Raw genomic sequence first — 13,283 nt, forward strand, 5'->3', positions numbered from 1 at the left:
TTTTTTTTAAATCGATGACAGAATTTACATAATTGGTTTAAATATTGGCCACTTTCCCCCCTTAATCTAGTTTCAGGGTGTGCTAGAATCAGAATTATTTTAGAGTGTGAATATTTCTATTTTTATATATAGATGACAAAGAAATATACTTTTTGGGGTACATTTGTAGAGTAACTATTGAAATCAGTAGAATATGGACTGTGTTGTTAAATAGGAGATTTATTCCTCCTTTTTCTTGACTCTATGAAAATAAACAGCAATATTCAAGTTGAATCAGTTCCTGAATAATAGACTTTAAAAAATAATGAAATTCAGTTTTTAATTATCCAACAAAACTGGGCTGTTTCTGAACATACTGAATTTGTCAGACATGATCAAGTTAATGAAACTGTAGTAATATCTTGATATTGGTGATGCTGACATTTTTTCCATGTTGACTTTCCAATTCACCTGTCAGAAATCAGTAAGCAATGTGGAAAGACTATTTCATCTATGGCAGAAAACATACTTTAGGAGATTCCATTACATTATACAAAGACAGACATAGTCATGCAGAATAAATGAGAGAATGAATAAAAAGCTTCATGAAGTGCTTCCTGTTCTTTCCATGACTTCACAATGGAAAACAGCAAAACCGTACTACAATATAAACTTCCAATGATTAATAGAAACTGGTCAAAGGAAGACTATGTTCAGTTCCAAAATTGTATGTATAAATGGCATTGTGTGTTACCATTTATACTAGTCACTTACCAAAAGATCTGTCAATACATAAATAGACCAGATTACTTAAAGAATTATAAATGTCAGCATAATAATCTCAAATGATTCTTTATTTTTTTTAAGAATTTGGCAAAATAATTTCTTTCGTCTCAATTACTGGACACTTTTATCTGTATAGCTTTGGTAAAAAAGAGCTAAATTGGGCCAATAAACCTATTTTCAATTCTATGAATATTTTAATATATGCCATTAAACAAAAGATTGATATTCAATCCATGGCTATTCATGTCTACCATGTGCAGGGCCCTAGGGACATATACAAAAATTTAATTGTCCTTTCCTTTTAAAGATTTTCTAGGAGAGTAAGAGAAGATAATGGCCTGGAGGCTCCAGAAGGGGATCAGATCAAAGACATAAGTAGTTGTTACATCAGTTTCCAAATTCATTACCAAAATGGAAACTGTAATGGGAATGCAGGCACAGATGCTTCAACTATATCTCTGACTTCATTTTTATTTCCCCATGAAAAGTCAAGCCTACTTTTGAATGAGCAAGAAAAAGGAATCTTTCTCTTCAGCAGCTCTTGTTTTCAGCTACAGTTCAAAGATAATTATTGCAAAGTTTCTGGACTATTTTTTTTTTTTTTACCATGTGAATAACCACATTTTGGGGGTCATGCGACTTAGGTTAAAAATGCAACCTGTTACTTACACAAAGATGTTTACCTCTTTGAGCTTTGAATTCCCCATCTATAAAATTGTATGTTTGAAAGAGATGGTGTTGAATTAGATGTAGAGGTGTGCTGAAGTCAGCCCAAAACACTGTGCAAGAGCACTTTTTATATTTTCACTTTGAGTATTTATATCTTAGCAATTAAATATACAACTAATCAAAGCTTGATATAGTGTTTGGTTTTCTAGCTAGACTTAAAAAATGAAGAAAATGTTAACTATTCAGATTTGTTAAAAGTGTGTGTCATTATCTATCATTCAATCAATCTATCTATCTATCTATCTACCTATCTCTATATTTATAGTCATCTTTCCTTTCCCAAGGACTATTTACCAGGCATTTCCCAACACATTCTTGAGTATATTCTCTCTAAGGTCTTTTTCAAACCCCAAACTGTTAATCTCTTTTTATTTAACTTGCCAGACTGAGACAATAGCCCATTATTTCATCTATAATAGAAGTCTAGGTAACTTGGTAGACCCTGGTATAGCTTGTATGGTAATGGAATATCTTTCAGGAATCCAGAAATCAGTCTGTATTGGAGGTGATGTGTAGAGAATGCAAATGGTCAGTCTTTTAGGGGAGAGAGCTTTTTAAATTTTTTATAATGGTTCTGAATTAGTTTGGTGATAGGAATAGAGAGGAAAAGAGATGATGTTTTATCTTAAATTTGACTATATGCTGGATATGAAAATACCTGTAAAATATTGCAGTGAATTACATTATTTTACTTTATATCTTCTGTATTGAGAATCTTATAAGTGCAATGTGTAGAATTGTGCAAATTATATTTAAATTTAGAGGAAGTGAGGTATAGGAAGGAATATGATACGCTTGGTATCATTGTATTTTTAGAGAAATAAATATCTATGAATCCATGACTACATTCATCAAATTTAGTAACTATGTTGTTTTTTTTTTTTTTTTTAATGATATTTTTTTTTTTCCATCAGTACTTATGTTTGGAATATTAGGCTTTACCCAGGATAAGCTGATCACCTGAAATCTCAATTCCATGCTGACTGACTCAGTTTTTGATACTCCCTGTTTCCTTTCCCCTCTCATGGGAGGCCTGGAGGGTTGAGTAATAAACCCCTTCTAAAACTGTCATTTATAAAATTCTCAGATCAAATTTGTTCAGTTAACTTTCCATATTCTATCAGTGGCTTTTAGTTCCTTGAACTCAGGGACTGACTCTTTTTTTTCCCCCACACTTATTTTTAGAGCACAACACATTGCCTGACATATAGTAGTCACAGAATGCAAATTTTTTAAATTGAATTGAATTTTACAAGAAAGGAAAAAAAAAATATTATAATCACTAATTCCTACACTAAGTACAATCTGCCATAACACTGTGATGAGTCAAGTGAGAATTATTTAAGCACCTTACATACAATTTTCACAGTAAATTCTTTTCCATAAACAAGAAAACTGGGCTCATTAAACATTTATATTAGGAATAGATAAACTGTGAATTCAGTTAAATATTGAAATAGTTCTACAACAAGAAACAAATAGAGTGGTGTAGAGAGTAGAAAATAAATGAGGGAGTTAGGGAAGTTGAGTTCTTATCTTGACTCTGTAAAATAGTCAGATAGAATCTGAAAGAATGATTCCAAAATTGTTCTCTCCAATGACTAACTTAGTCATCAAATCGAAAAGGCAATTTAAGTGTTCATTCTCCTTGGCCATTTTATAACATGTGATAGCCCTGATCACCTTCCTTTTGTTGGTACCATTTCTCCCTTGATTTCCATAACAAGGTAAGAGCTTTTGGAGAATTTAGAAAGGTAGGAAGTGATTAGTCTGGACCAATAAAGGTTGATTAAAACTGCATAATCCTAGACTGATCGCAATTCCTTTTTTAGCAAATTTACTAAATTGGCAAATAAGAGCAAATTTATGATCTGATAATATTGCATAACTGCAATTTCAATAAAAAATTTAATAAAAACTCTCATAACATTCATATAATGAGGATAGAAGGTATCAATTTAATTTGTTTATGGATATTTTGTACCATGTGCTCAAGTTAAATCTAACTTTGTTGTAAAGCCAAAGGATGAACTCTCAGTGTAGTATGACAATGACATCATAGAAGATATAAGAGTTAATGGTTAAGAGGATTTTAGAGGTTCCTAGTTTAATACACTGGTTTAAAGATGAGGAATTGAGGCTAGGAAACTTTGTCCTTTTTTAATATCATAAGTAAAAGTTCTAGGCTTCACTCAGAAGTTGTGACGCCCCAGCCTGTTTTCTATAAATAAGGCTTTAACTTGTAAATATGTATTGGTCTTTGCAAAGCATATGCATGCAGCTTTTTCTGGACTACAATGAAGCAGGGATACCATCCCAACATTACTCTACTTCTCTTCAGAATATTTCTATTTCTTTTCCATGATTCCCACTCTGAACTTTGTCCAAAAACGTGTGTAATCATTTCATGGATATTGGTCCCATGTGATATGGGATTTTTAAATATTTGAAACTACAAATTGTACCTGAGAAAATGACAATAAATCATACCTGAGAAAGTATTCTAGTTTCTGACGGTGACATGTATTGCCAGGACTAAATAAATTCTAATGATTGAAAGGAGGTTAAGAGACAATTATTTCCAGGGGCTAAAGCAACATGTGTATATGTTATGTCAAAATCAGCACTGCTAAAAGGGCTGAAAGGACACCTTTTCAATAGGACAATGTTTCTTCTATGAAACAAGAGAAAAACACCCCCAAACACAATCAGTTTGGTAAAATGGTACAATGTATGTCCAATGCTTACAGGTAAAAAGAGCATTGATCATAGTGAATAAATCAATATCTTCTTATTATATTAATAACCAGTTGTTAGTTTTTGGTTCATTCATTTTCCTCCTATTTTTGTCAAGATCACATTCTGGAAGAGGCCAGTCAAGGTATTTGTCTTTAATGAGTTTGGCTTGGGCCCCACCCAACTAAGACTTTGACTTTTGTTTGCTCACTAAATAGAGATCAAACTGATCTAGGTTAATGTTAACTGAAGAGATTCTTGTGTTTTTGTTCTCTACTTTAGAAGGTTGGGAGACATGGTAAAAGGAAGAAATAAAACCAAATAGTTCCAGATCAGATTCCCAAAGAGATAAGGGAGCTCAAAATTCATGACCAAACCACATTCCCAGCTGATATCCTCTCAGCCATGTTTAATTGGGAAGGACTGAGAGCTCTTAGCCCAAGTTCTCCTTAGAAGTCTACCAATTAAAGTCACCATTGTTTGTCTAGGAAGGGCCCAAAAATGTTTTAACAGGAAGACAGCAGGATATTTAAGGTGATCTAATAGTTTGTATATTTATCTTTGTTACTGAGAGAAACCACTAGCCATCAATTTATTAATTATTGGCTAAGCTAGTTAATATATTTATTTTTAATAACTGGAAACTTTGTCTCTTAGAATTTTATTTACAACAATAAACTGAATAACTATTATTAAGTTCAAGCAATGGATAAATCAAAAGATAGATAGATCAATATAGTTATTATAACCAATTAAATACTGAAAAAAAAACCAGTAAGATCAGCAAGTGTGAAGCTACAGGACTTAAATTGTTAACTATTCACAGCTTGAGTAAACTATTATGTAAAGAGCTAAAACTCTTAAAAGGTGTGCTTAAATCAGACAACCAAGCACTTAAGGCTAATTATCTATTGGACAATAATTCTATTAGTAAATGTTTGAGAAAATGGTTCTTCTTACTATTCTGTGCTGGCTTTTGGTGTATACAGATAATTATAGGAGGGATTAGAGGGTGGAGTGAGACAAGACAGATTCACTTTGCAGGAAGAAGAGAAGAAGGGAGGTTGGTGGAGAGCTTGTGGCAGTTTTGTCCATCTCCGTCACTCGTCCCCCTCAAGATCAAGGACTTTTGCTTATCCTGACTCTGGCTGATTCCCCAAGTCTCCAGGGAACTAACCTGGACTTTACAGTATTATTTAAAATAATGAGAACTCATTTATTTTGCCTATGGACCAGGGAGCTTCAACCATTTTTATGTGACATAGACTCCCTTTGGAAGTCAAGTGAAAACTCTGAAACTCTTCTCATAATGATACTAAAAACATAAAATAAAATATTACAAAAAGGAATAACATAATAAATACTTATGACATAACATAATAAGTTAATAACATAATAAAACACTTATGAAACTATTAAAAGTTCCAAATTCAAAGAAGTCTCTTGCAAAATAGATATTTCTCTTTATTTCAGTTTTAAAAACATAGCTACCCACAAATCCTCTGAGCTTCAGAAATTGTTCCTTCTCCCAGGTACCATTCTTTGCCATCATTAAGCCACAAGGAGCTCTTAAAAGAATCTTGTCACAAATTGGGTACAAAGAAATATAGTCAAACTCCCAACAATTTTTGAACACCTTTATTTTGTCTGAAAAAGAGAAAATGATAGAGGAATGTTATAAGTGAAAGGAGGAACAACCAAAAGAAGATGAATATAATTTTGTAGATACCAGTTTATTGAAAAGATATCAATGTTGCCCAGTTGCTTAAAACAAAATGAGTGGATTGTCTAGTTTAGAGCAACATATAAGAACTTAAAAAATGTTATTGAACTACCTTTTACTGACTTCTATAAACTATGACATAATTATCTTAATAAAATATTAAAATTCTTTTAAAAAAATCAGGATTAAAATTCTTTTATAGCATAACTATAACCACAAACAGAATGATATCAGATAAAATGATTAAGGTTGACTCTGAAGATAAGTGTAGGAAATAAAATTTCCTCTCTTCTTTGCCATTGGAGGACTATGAAAATGGAATATTGAATATACTAGCAAAAATTTGATATATTGTTTTTGGTTTTCCTTTTTTTGTGTGTGAGACAATTGGGGTTAAGTGACAGGGTCATATAGCTAGAAAGTGTTAAGTATTTGTAGGTAGATTTGAACTTAGATTCTCCTAACTTCACAGCTGATACTCTATTCATTACAACATCTAACTGACCCCCCTAAATTTGTTTTCTTGCTTTTAAGATTTAGTTACAAAAATAATCCTCTTACTCAACATCATCACTGGAGAGAAAAAGGGAATAAGGTGAAATCAGAATTTAAAGTGATTATATATATATATATATATATATATATGAAACTAATGAAAATATTCTGAAATCTGAAAGGAACTGTGGTATAGTAGATAGCCAGATAGCTTTGAAGTCATGGAGTTACTCTCTCTAATATTGGCAGTGTGACCCTTGGCAAATTATTAAGCTTCTCAGTTTCTCTGATAAGTCTCTAAGGCAATAATTTCCAGAGATGATACCCAAATGAACTTAGAAAAATAATTTCCTCATCCAGTAGTTTAATATGTCTTTGAAATAACAAGTTTAGTCCATATTCCCATATGTAAAATTGTACCTGGAAAAATGTACATATTTCCCTATGGATTTATATACCTGAATATAAAATTATAAATATTTTATTAGAATTAATAAGAAAAAAGCAACAATAAGGTTTTTTATGCTGAAAACAGAGGAGTAGAACTACATCAATATGAAAAAAGAGCAAAATGATATTTCAGAGCAAGAATGTCATAGAAATTGAAAATTAGCATTTATAAATGTGATGCTTTGAGCTTAGTAAGCAGTTTTTTTTTCCTACAAATTCGAAGTCTGAGCAATCTCACCCCAAATATTCATAATATTATTTGTAAAAGAAATATGAGATTTTACAGAAAAACATATGAAATTTTTATAAGCTCTTTTAGCAGTTTGGCTTCTAAACTTAAAAAACGGACAGAGACAGAAAGAACTGAGTCCAGATTTGACCTCAGCTATCTACTAACTGTGTGACTATGGGCAAATCACTTAACTGCACTTTTAAAGAAAGGACTAAAGTAAAGAATAAAGAAAGGGAGAGAAGAAAGGAAAGGGAGAGAAGAAGGGAAAGAAGGAAGGAAGGAAGGAAGGAAGGAAGGAAGGAAGGAAGGAAGGAAGGAAGGAAGGAAGGAAGGAAGGAAGGAAGGAAGGAAGGAAGGGAGGGAGGGAGGGTCTCTGTTATGAGGTCCTACCAGAAATAGTGTTGCATTAAAGTTAGACAACTTAGTTCAAATATTGTATCTGACACTACCTGGGAATATACCATCAACTTTGAGCTTCATTTTCCTCCTCTGCCATATGAGAAGGTATCCCTAGAACTTTCAGATGCCTTCTACTCTAATGATCCATTCTGCCACAGAAATTTCTTCAGCAAAGAGGACTTATCTATGACACATCAGATACTTTGGAGGGTCACTGGATCCCATTCTGCCAAAATGCATTCAACAACTTCATGCTGACCTACTTCCACTGGGTTTTGGCAATTTTTATTCTCTTCCTGGTGCTTTTCTTCTGACCTTCTATATTTCAACATCATGTCTTGAGGCTTGGATCATCTACCTAGTCTTGTGCCCACTTACCCTAGAATATAATAATATCATATTATAGCCTCCTCATATTATTTAATTCCTTGGGATGGAATATACTTTGGAGGATAGACTCAGGCTCACCAACTATGATTGCTGTCTTGGTTCCTTATTTTATGGGACTTCAATACAATACGCACCCAGTGGGTATTTTCCCCTTTCATTATTTAGTTCTCTTTTGTGTGTGGTCTTCAGCCATTAAAATATAAGCTCCTTAAAAATAATGATGAGTGTTGGAGGGGATGCGGGAAAACTGGGACACTGATACATTGTTGATGGAGCTGTGAACGAATCCAACCATTCTGGAGAGCAATCTGGAATTATGCCCAAAAAGTTATCAAACTGTGCATACCCTTTGATCCAGCAGTGTTTCTACTGGGCTTATACCCCAAGGAGATACTAAAGAAGGGAAAGGGACCAGTATGTGCCAAAATGTTTGTGGAAGCCCTGTTTGTAGTGGCTAGAAGCTGGAAACTGAGTGGATGCCCATCAATTGGAGAATGGTTGTGTAAATTGTGGTATATGAATGTTATGGAATATTATTATTCTGTAAGAAATGACCAGCAAGATGAATACAGAGAAGCTTGGAGAGAATTACATGAACTGATGCTGAGTGAAATGAGCAGAACCAAGAGATCATTATATACGTCAACAATGATACTGTATGAAGATGTAATCTGATGGAAGTGGATTTCTTTGACAAAGAGACCTAATTCAGTTTCAATTGATCAATGATGGACAGAAGCAGCTACACCCAAAGAAAGAACACTGGGAAATTAATGTAAACTGTTTGCATTTTTGTTTTTCTTCCCGGGTTATTTCTACCTTCTGAATCCAATTCTCCCTGTGCAACAAGAGAACTGTTTGGATCTGCACACATGCATTGTATCTAGGATATACCAGGATATATTCAACATATATAGGACTGCTTGCCATCTAGGGGAGGGGGTGGAGGGTGGGAGAGAAAAATCAGAACAGAAGTGAGTGCAAGGGATAATGTTGTAAAAAAAAATTACCATGACATGGATTCTGTCAATAAAAAGTTACTATAATTAAAAATATATATATAAGCTCCTTGAAGGCAAGGAATATTTATTCATTTTGTTCATATTTTTTATCCCTGGCACTTAGCAGAGTACCTGGAGTATTGCTCTTGTTGTCTCTTTCTTTGAGTGCAAATGTGGACCTGCTCCCCATTGACAATTGGTCCCTATGCTTCCACTCTATCTGAATCATTACACCCTCACCTGCCACCTATCTCACTCACTGCTCTTCTTTTGGGGCAACACAAATCTCTTCTAAGAAGTTCAGTCTCTATTTCCCTAAGGGTTTAGAGAAATTAAATAAATCTCTGCTGACTCTATCCTATTGTTTTCTGCCAGAAGCCACTCTACTTCAGCTGAAAGCCCACTCACCAGGCAATTTTATACCCTCACTTTCTACAAAGGTGCAAGCTAGTGAAGCTGCATTGTTTCTTCCTGGTTTTTTTTTTCTATCATTTCACCATGTCTTGCTTTCTCAATCAGTCCCTGCAGAGGGCAGTAAAGGAACATAGGGTTGTTCCCAGACAAGAAATAAAATTATCCTTTCAGGTGTTAATCCATTGGGAAATTGTTCCTACTATTCTTCTTTATGCCTTTGGTCTTTAGTAAATGTTGTTTAATTAAATAAAGAAATTGGATATCACAACAGCAATACCCACTGTCATACAAAACAATATGACAGGCCCTCCTCATGTCTATTCAATGGGGATATATTGTTGAATGCTCTTGAAATGATTTCAATCTTACCCCATTTCTCATATAATCATCTTATGGCAAAAGGCCCAAGAAAAGTGTGATAATTATCGAAGCTTCTGGGATTTTGATAAAATGGATCCATGTTACAATACTCTCTGCCAAAACAGAGCAGACTTGGCTTAATAATAATTCTATTGCCCAGAAAGTAGAGGAACTAAAAAGAGGAAAATCCCCCCCCCCCATAATATAATTCTAACTTAGAAAACTGATGAGATAGAAATTGTGGAAACCCTTGCAGGAAAGGACTATTCCATCTTCTGATTTGTGATAGAAGAGAGAAAAGACAGGAGAATAATCTGAACTGTACCTGAATTTTTATGGAATTAATTTTCAAGGGATGAAAAAGGTGAATAGGTAGGCTTTCAATATTAGTCACTATAGATTTGAGGCAATCAAGAATGCAACTGTGAAAATATAATGACAAATTTTCCTAGAAGGAGAAAAGCAAACTTATCTAAAGAAACCAATATGAATAGACATATTCATACAGAATTTACCAATTTGTTTTTAAAGCACAGGTATAGAAGATTCAAGAAAGAGGAGGAAACAGACAATGAATACAATAGCACAGCACTGTTCTTTAACAATAAAATCAGTATCACTTATACTTAAATTGAGCTCTGAGCTTGACAATGAAAGTCACATATTTAAAGCTATGTTGGAGAAATGAAAAGGGTTGAAGAATGAATACTGTGCTTCAGGGTGGACAGGATCAAATGATAATAGAGAGAAGTTACAAGTACTCAAATGGTATTTAGCTTCTCCTTTCTTTGAAAAGGAAAATGATCTTTGTACTTGAAAGGACAGAAAAAAAAATTCATTAATGGAGATTTGCTATGCAAAATAAGAAGAAAAGACTAAGAGAGCACCTGGCTGCCCTTCCTAAGTTCATTCACCTGGAAGAGATAAACTCTTTTATGCTCAGTAACTAAAAATGTTAGCAGAGATAATTGTTAATCCACTTTCAGTGATATTTGTGAAATCATGAGGAATGGCAGAAATATGATTAGAATAAAAATGGACAAATATATAAAAGAAAAGAGAATGATGTCTACAAATCACTGGCCAATGATCCAGACTTTCGATCAAGGAAAAATTGCAGAAAATGATATTATACCCCCAAACTCTGCTTCTGAGATAAGAACTCACATTTTCATAAAATTGCTGGGAAAACTGGAAAATAATATATCAGAAAGTCAACATAGACCTGTATCTCACACCCCATATCAAAATAATGTCAAAATGGGTTCATGATTTAAGTATAAAGAGAGATATCATAAGCAAATGAGGAGAACAAGGGATAATTTACCTATGGGATCTTTGGTGAAGGAAGGAATTTATGACCAAAGATGAATCAAAGAGAATATTATGAAATGCAAAATGGATAACTTTGATTACATTAAGTTAAAAAGTTTTGCATCAATAGAATCAAGATTTAAAGGATAGTATAAAGCTGGGAAAAAATCTTTACAGCCAGTGTTTCTGATAAAGGGCTCAATTCTAAAATATATAAAGAACTGTGTCAAAGTTGTAAGCTAGAAGTCATTCCCCAATTAATAAATGGTCAAAGATATGAACAGGCAATTTTCAGATAACAAAATTAAAGTCATCTCTAGTCATATGAAAAAAAAAATGCTCTAAATCACCATTGATGAGAAAATGCAAAAAATAAATATATAAATAAAACAACTCTGAAGTGCCATTTCACCAATCTCAGATTGGCTAAAATGTTGGAAAAGATAATGAAAAGTTAAAGGTGATATGGGAAAATTGGGATACTAATGCATTGCTGGTGAAGTTGTGAAATTATCCAACCATTCTGGATAGCAATTTGGAACTATACCCAAAGGCCTATATAACTGTTTGACCCAGTAGTGTCATTTCTGAGTCTGTATCCCAAGGAAAACATATAATAGAGAAAAGGATGCACATGTGCAAAAATATTTAGAACAGTTCTTTTTTGTGTTAGCAAAAATTGGAAAAAATGAGTAGCTATCCATGGTGGGGAATGCCTAAATAAGTTGAAGGTATATGAAAATAATGAATTATTGTTCTATTAAAAAGGTGAATAAGCAATCAACAAAAGGTACTGGATTATTTTAGAAAAAACTAAGAAGGACTTTTATTAAATCCAACTTCCCATAAAACAGAGGTATATTTTTATCAACACAAACATTTCACTGATATGGCAGTAAAACCTGAAACAACAAAACCTCTTAAAGGTGAATATCACAAAGACAACAATAAAAGATGTATTTTGTGTGTGAGCAGGTTGTAGGAAATTGTCAATGAAAGCTTCTGAAGAAAAATAGAAATTAAGAGGTCATCAATGAAATTTATAACAAAAAAAAAAGATTATCTGGACACATGAAAAGTGAAGGAAGATGATTGTATAAATAGAGTTGTCCACTGATAACCTTGAATTATTGAAAGAAAGCATGGAAAGATCTCAGCATGCTAGGTAGATTTCCTGTGGCAATATTTTTAAAATACATGAACAACTGTTATTAAATAGATGTGGGATACATGAATATTATACAATCTGCCTCATTGGAAAGAACTTTAAATAAGTTAGATTGTAAATCTATTTGCATATTTGGCAGTGAATAGTTATCAAACTAGTAGATCAACAGAAAGCTTTAACACTTATCTATCTATACTGTTCAAAATAGTTGATAAGAAACTAAAGATATTCTTTTCAAAAAAATGAAAAGATGTCTGCTGAATTGTAGAGAGCCCAAAAGAAGTATACTTGTAACAAGCTATTAACTCAGAGGAATTAATGAGACAGGCAATGGTTATCTAGTTTATATATATACTTAGTACTTAGCATGGTGATGTGATAATTCTCTAGTTCACACATATTCAGTATGCTGTAATGATGTAATTGTAATGGGGTTTATAAGACTGAATGATAGATACAATAACCAAATGGACTTGTAACTGGTCAAATTTTTAAACCCAAAGAGATGATATTAATGTTCATCATTAATGTTTGACAGGAGATATACAGTGAAGTGCTTCAAGAAATCATGTCTGTTTATAAGTTGTAAAAATTATTTTACAAATAATGTGTACTTACCATAAAGACATAAATGATCTGCTATCAAAATACAGATTAGAAAAAAGCTAGGAAAAACATTGGATGTTTTTGTAGTGGCTAGAAACTGGAAACTGAATGGATGTCCATCAGTTGGAGAATGGCTGAATAAATTGTGGTATATGAAAATTATGGAATATTACTGTTCTGTAAGAAATGACCAACAGGATGATTTCAGAAAGGCCTGGAGAGACTTACACGAACTGATGCTGAGTGAAATGAGCAGGACCAGGAGATCATTATATACTTCAACAACAATACTAGATGATGACCAGTTCTGATGGATCAGGCCATCCTCAGCAACGAAATCAACCAAATCATTTCTAATGGAGCAGTAATGAACTGAACTAGCTATGCCCAGAAAAAGAACTCTGGGAGATGACTAAAAACCATTACATTGAATTCCCAATCCCTATATTTATGCACACCTGCATTTTTGATTTCCTTCACAAGCTAATTGTACAATAATTC

The sequence above is a fragment of the Sarcophilus harrisii genome, chromosome 6 (assembly GCF_902635505.1).
Source record: "Sarcophilus harrisii chromosome 6, mSarHar1.11, whole genome shotgun sequence".
In the NCBI taxonomy this organism is placed as follows: Eukaryota; Metazoa; Chordata; class Mammalia; order Dasyuromorphia; family Dasyuridae; genus Sarcophilus; species Sarcophilus harrisii.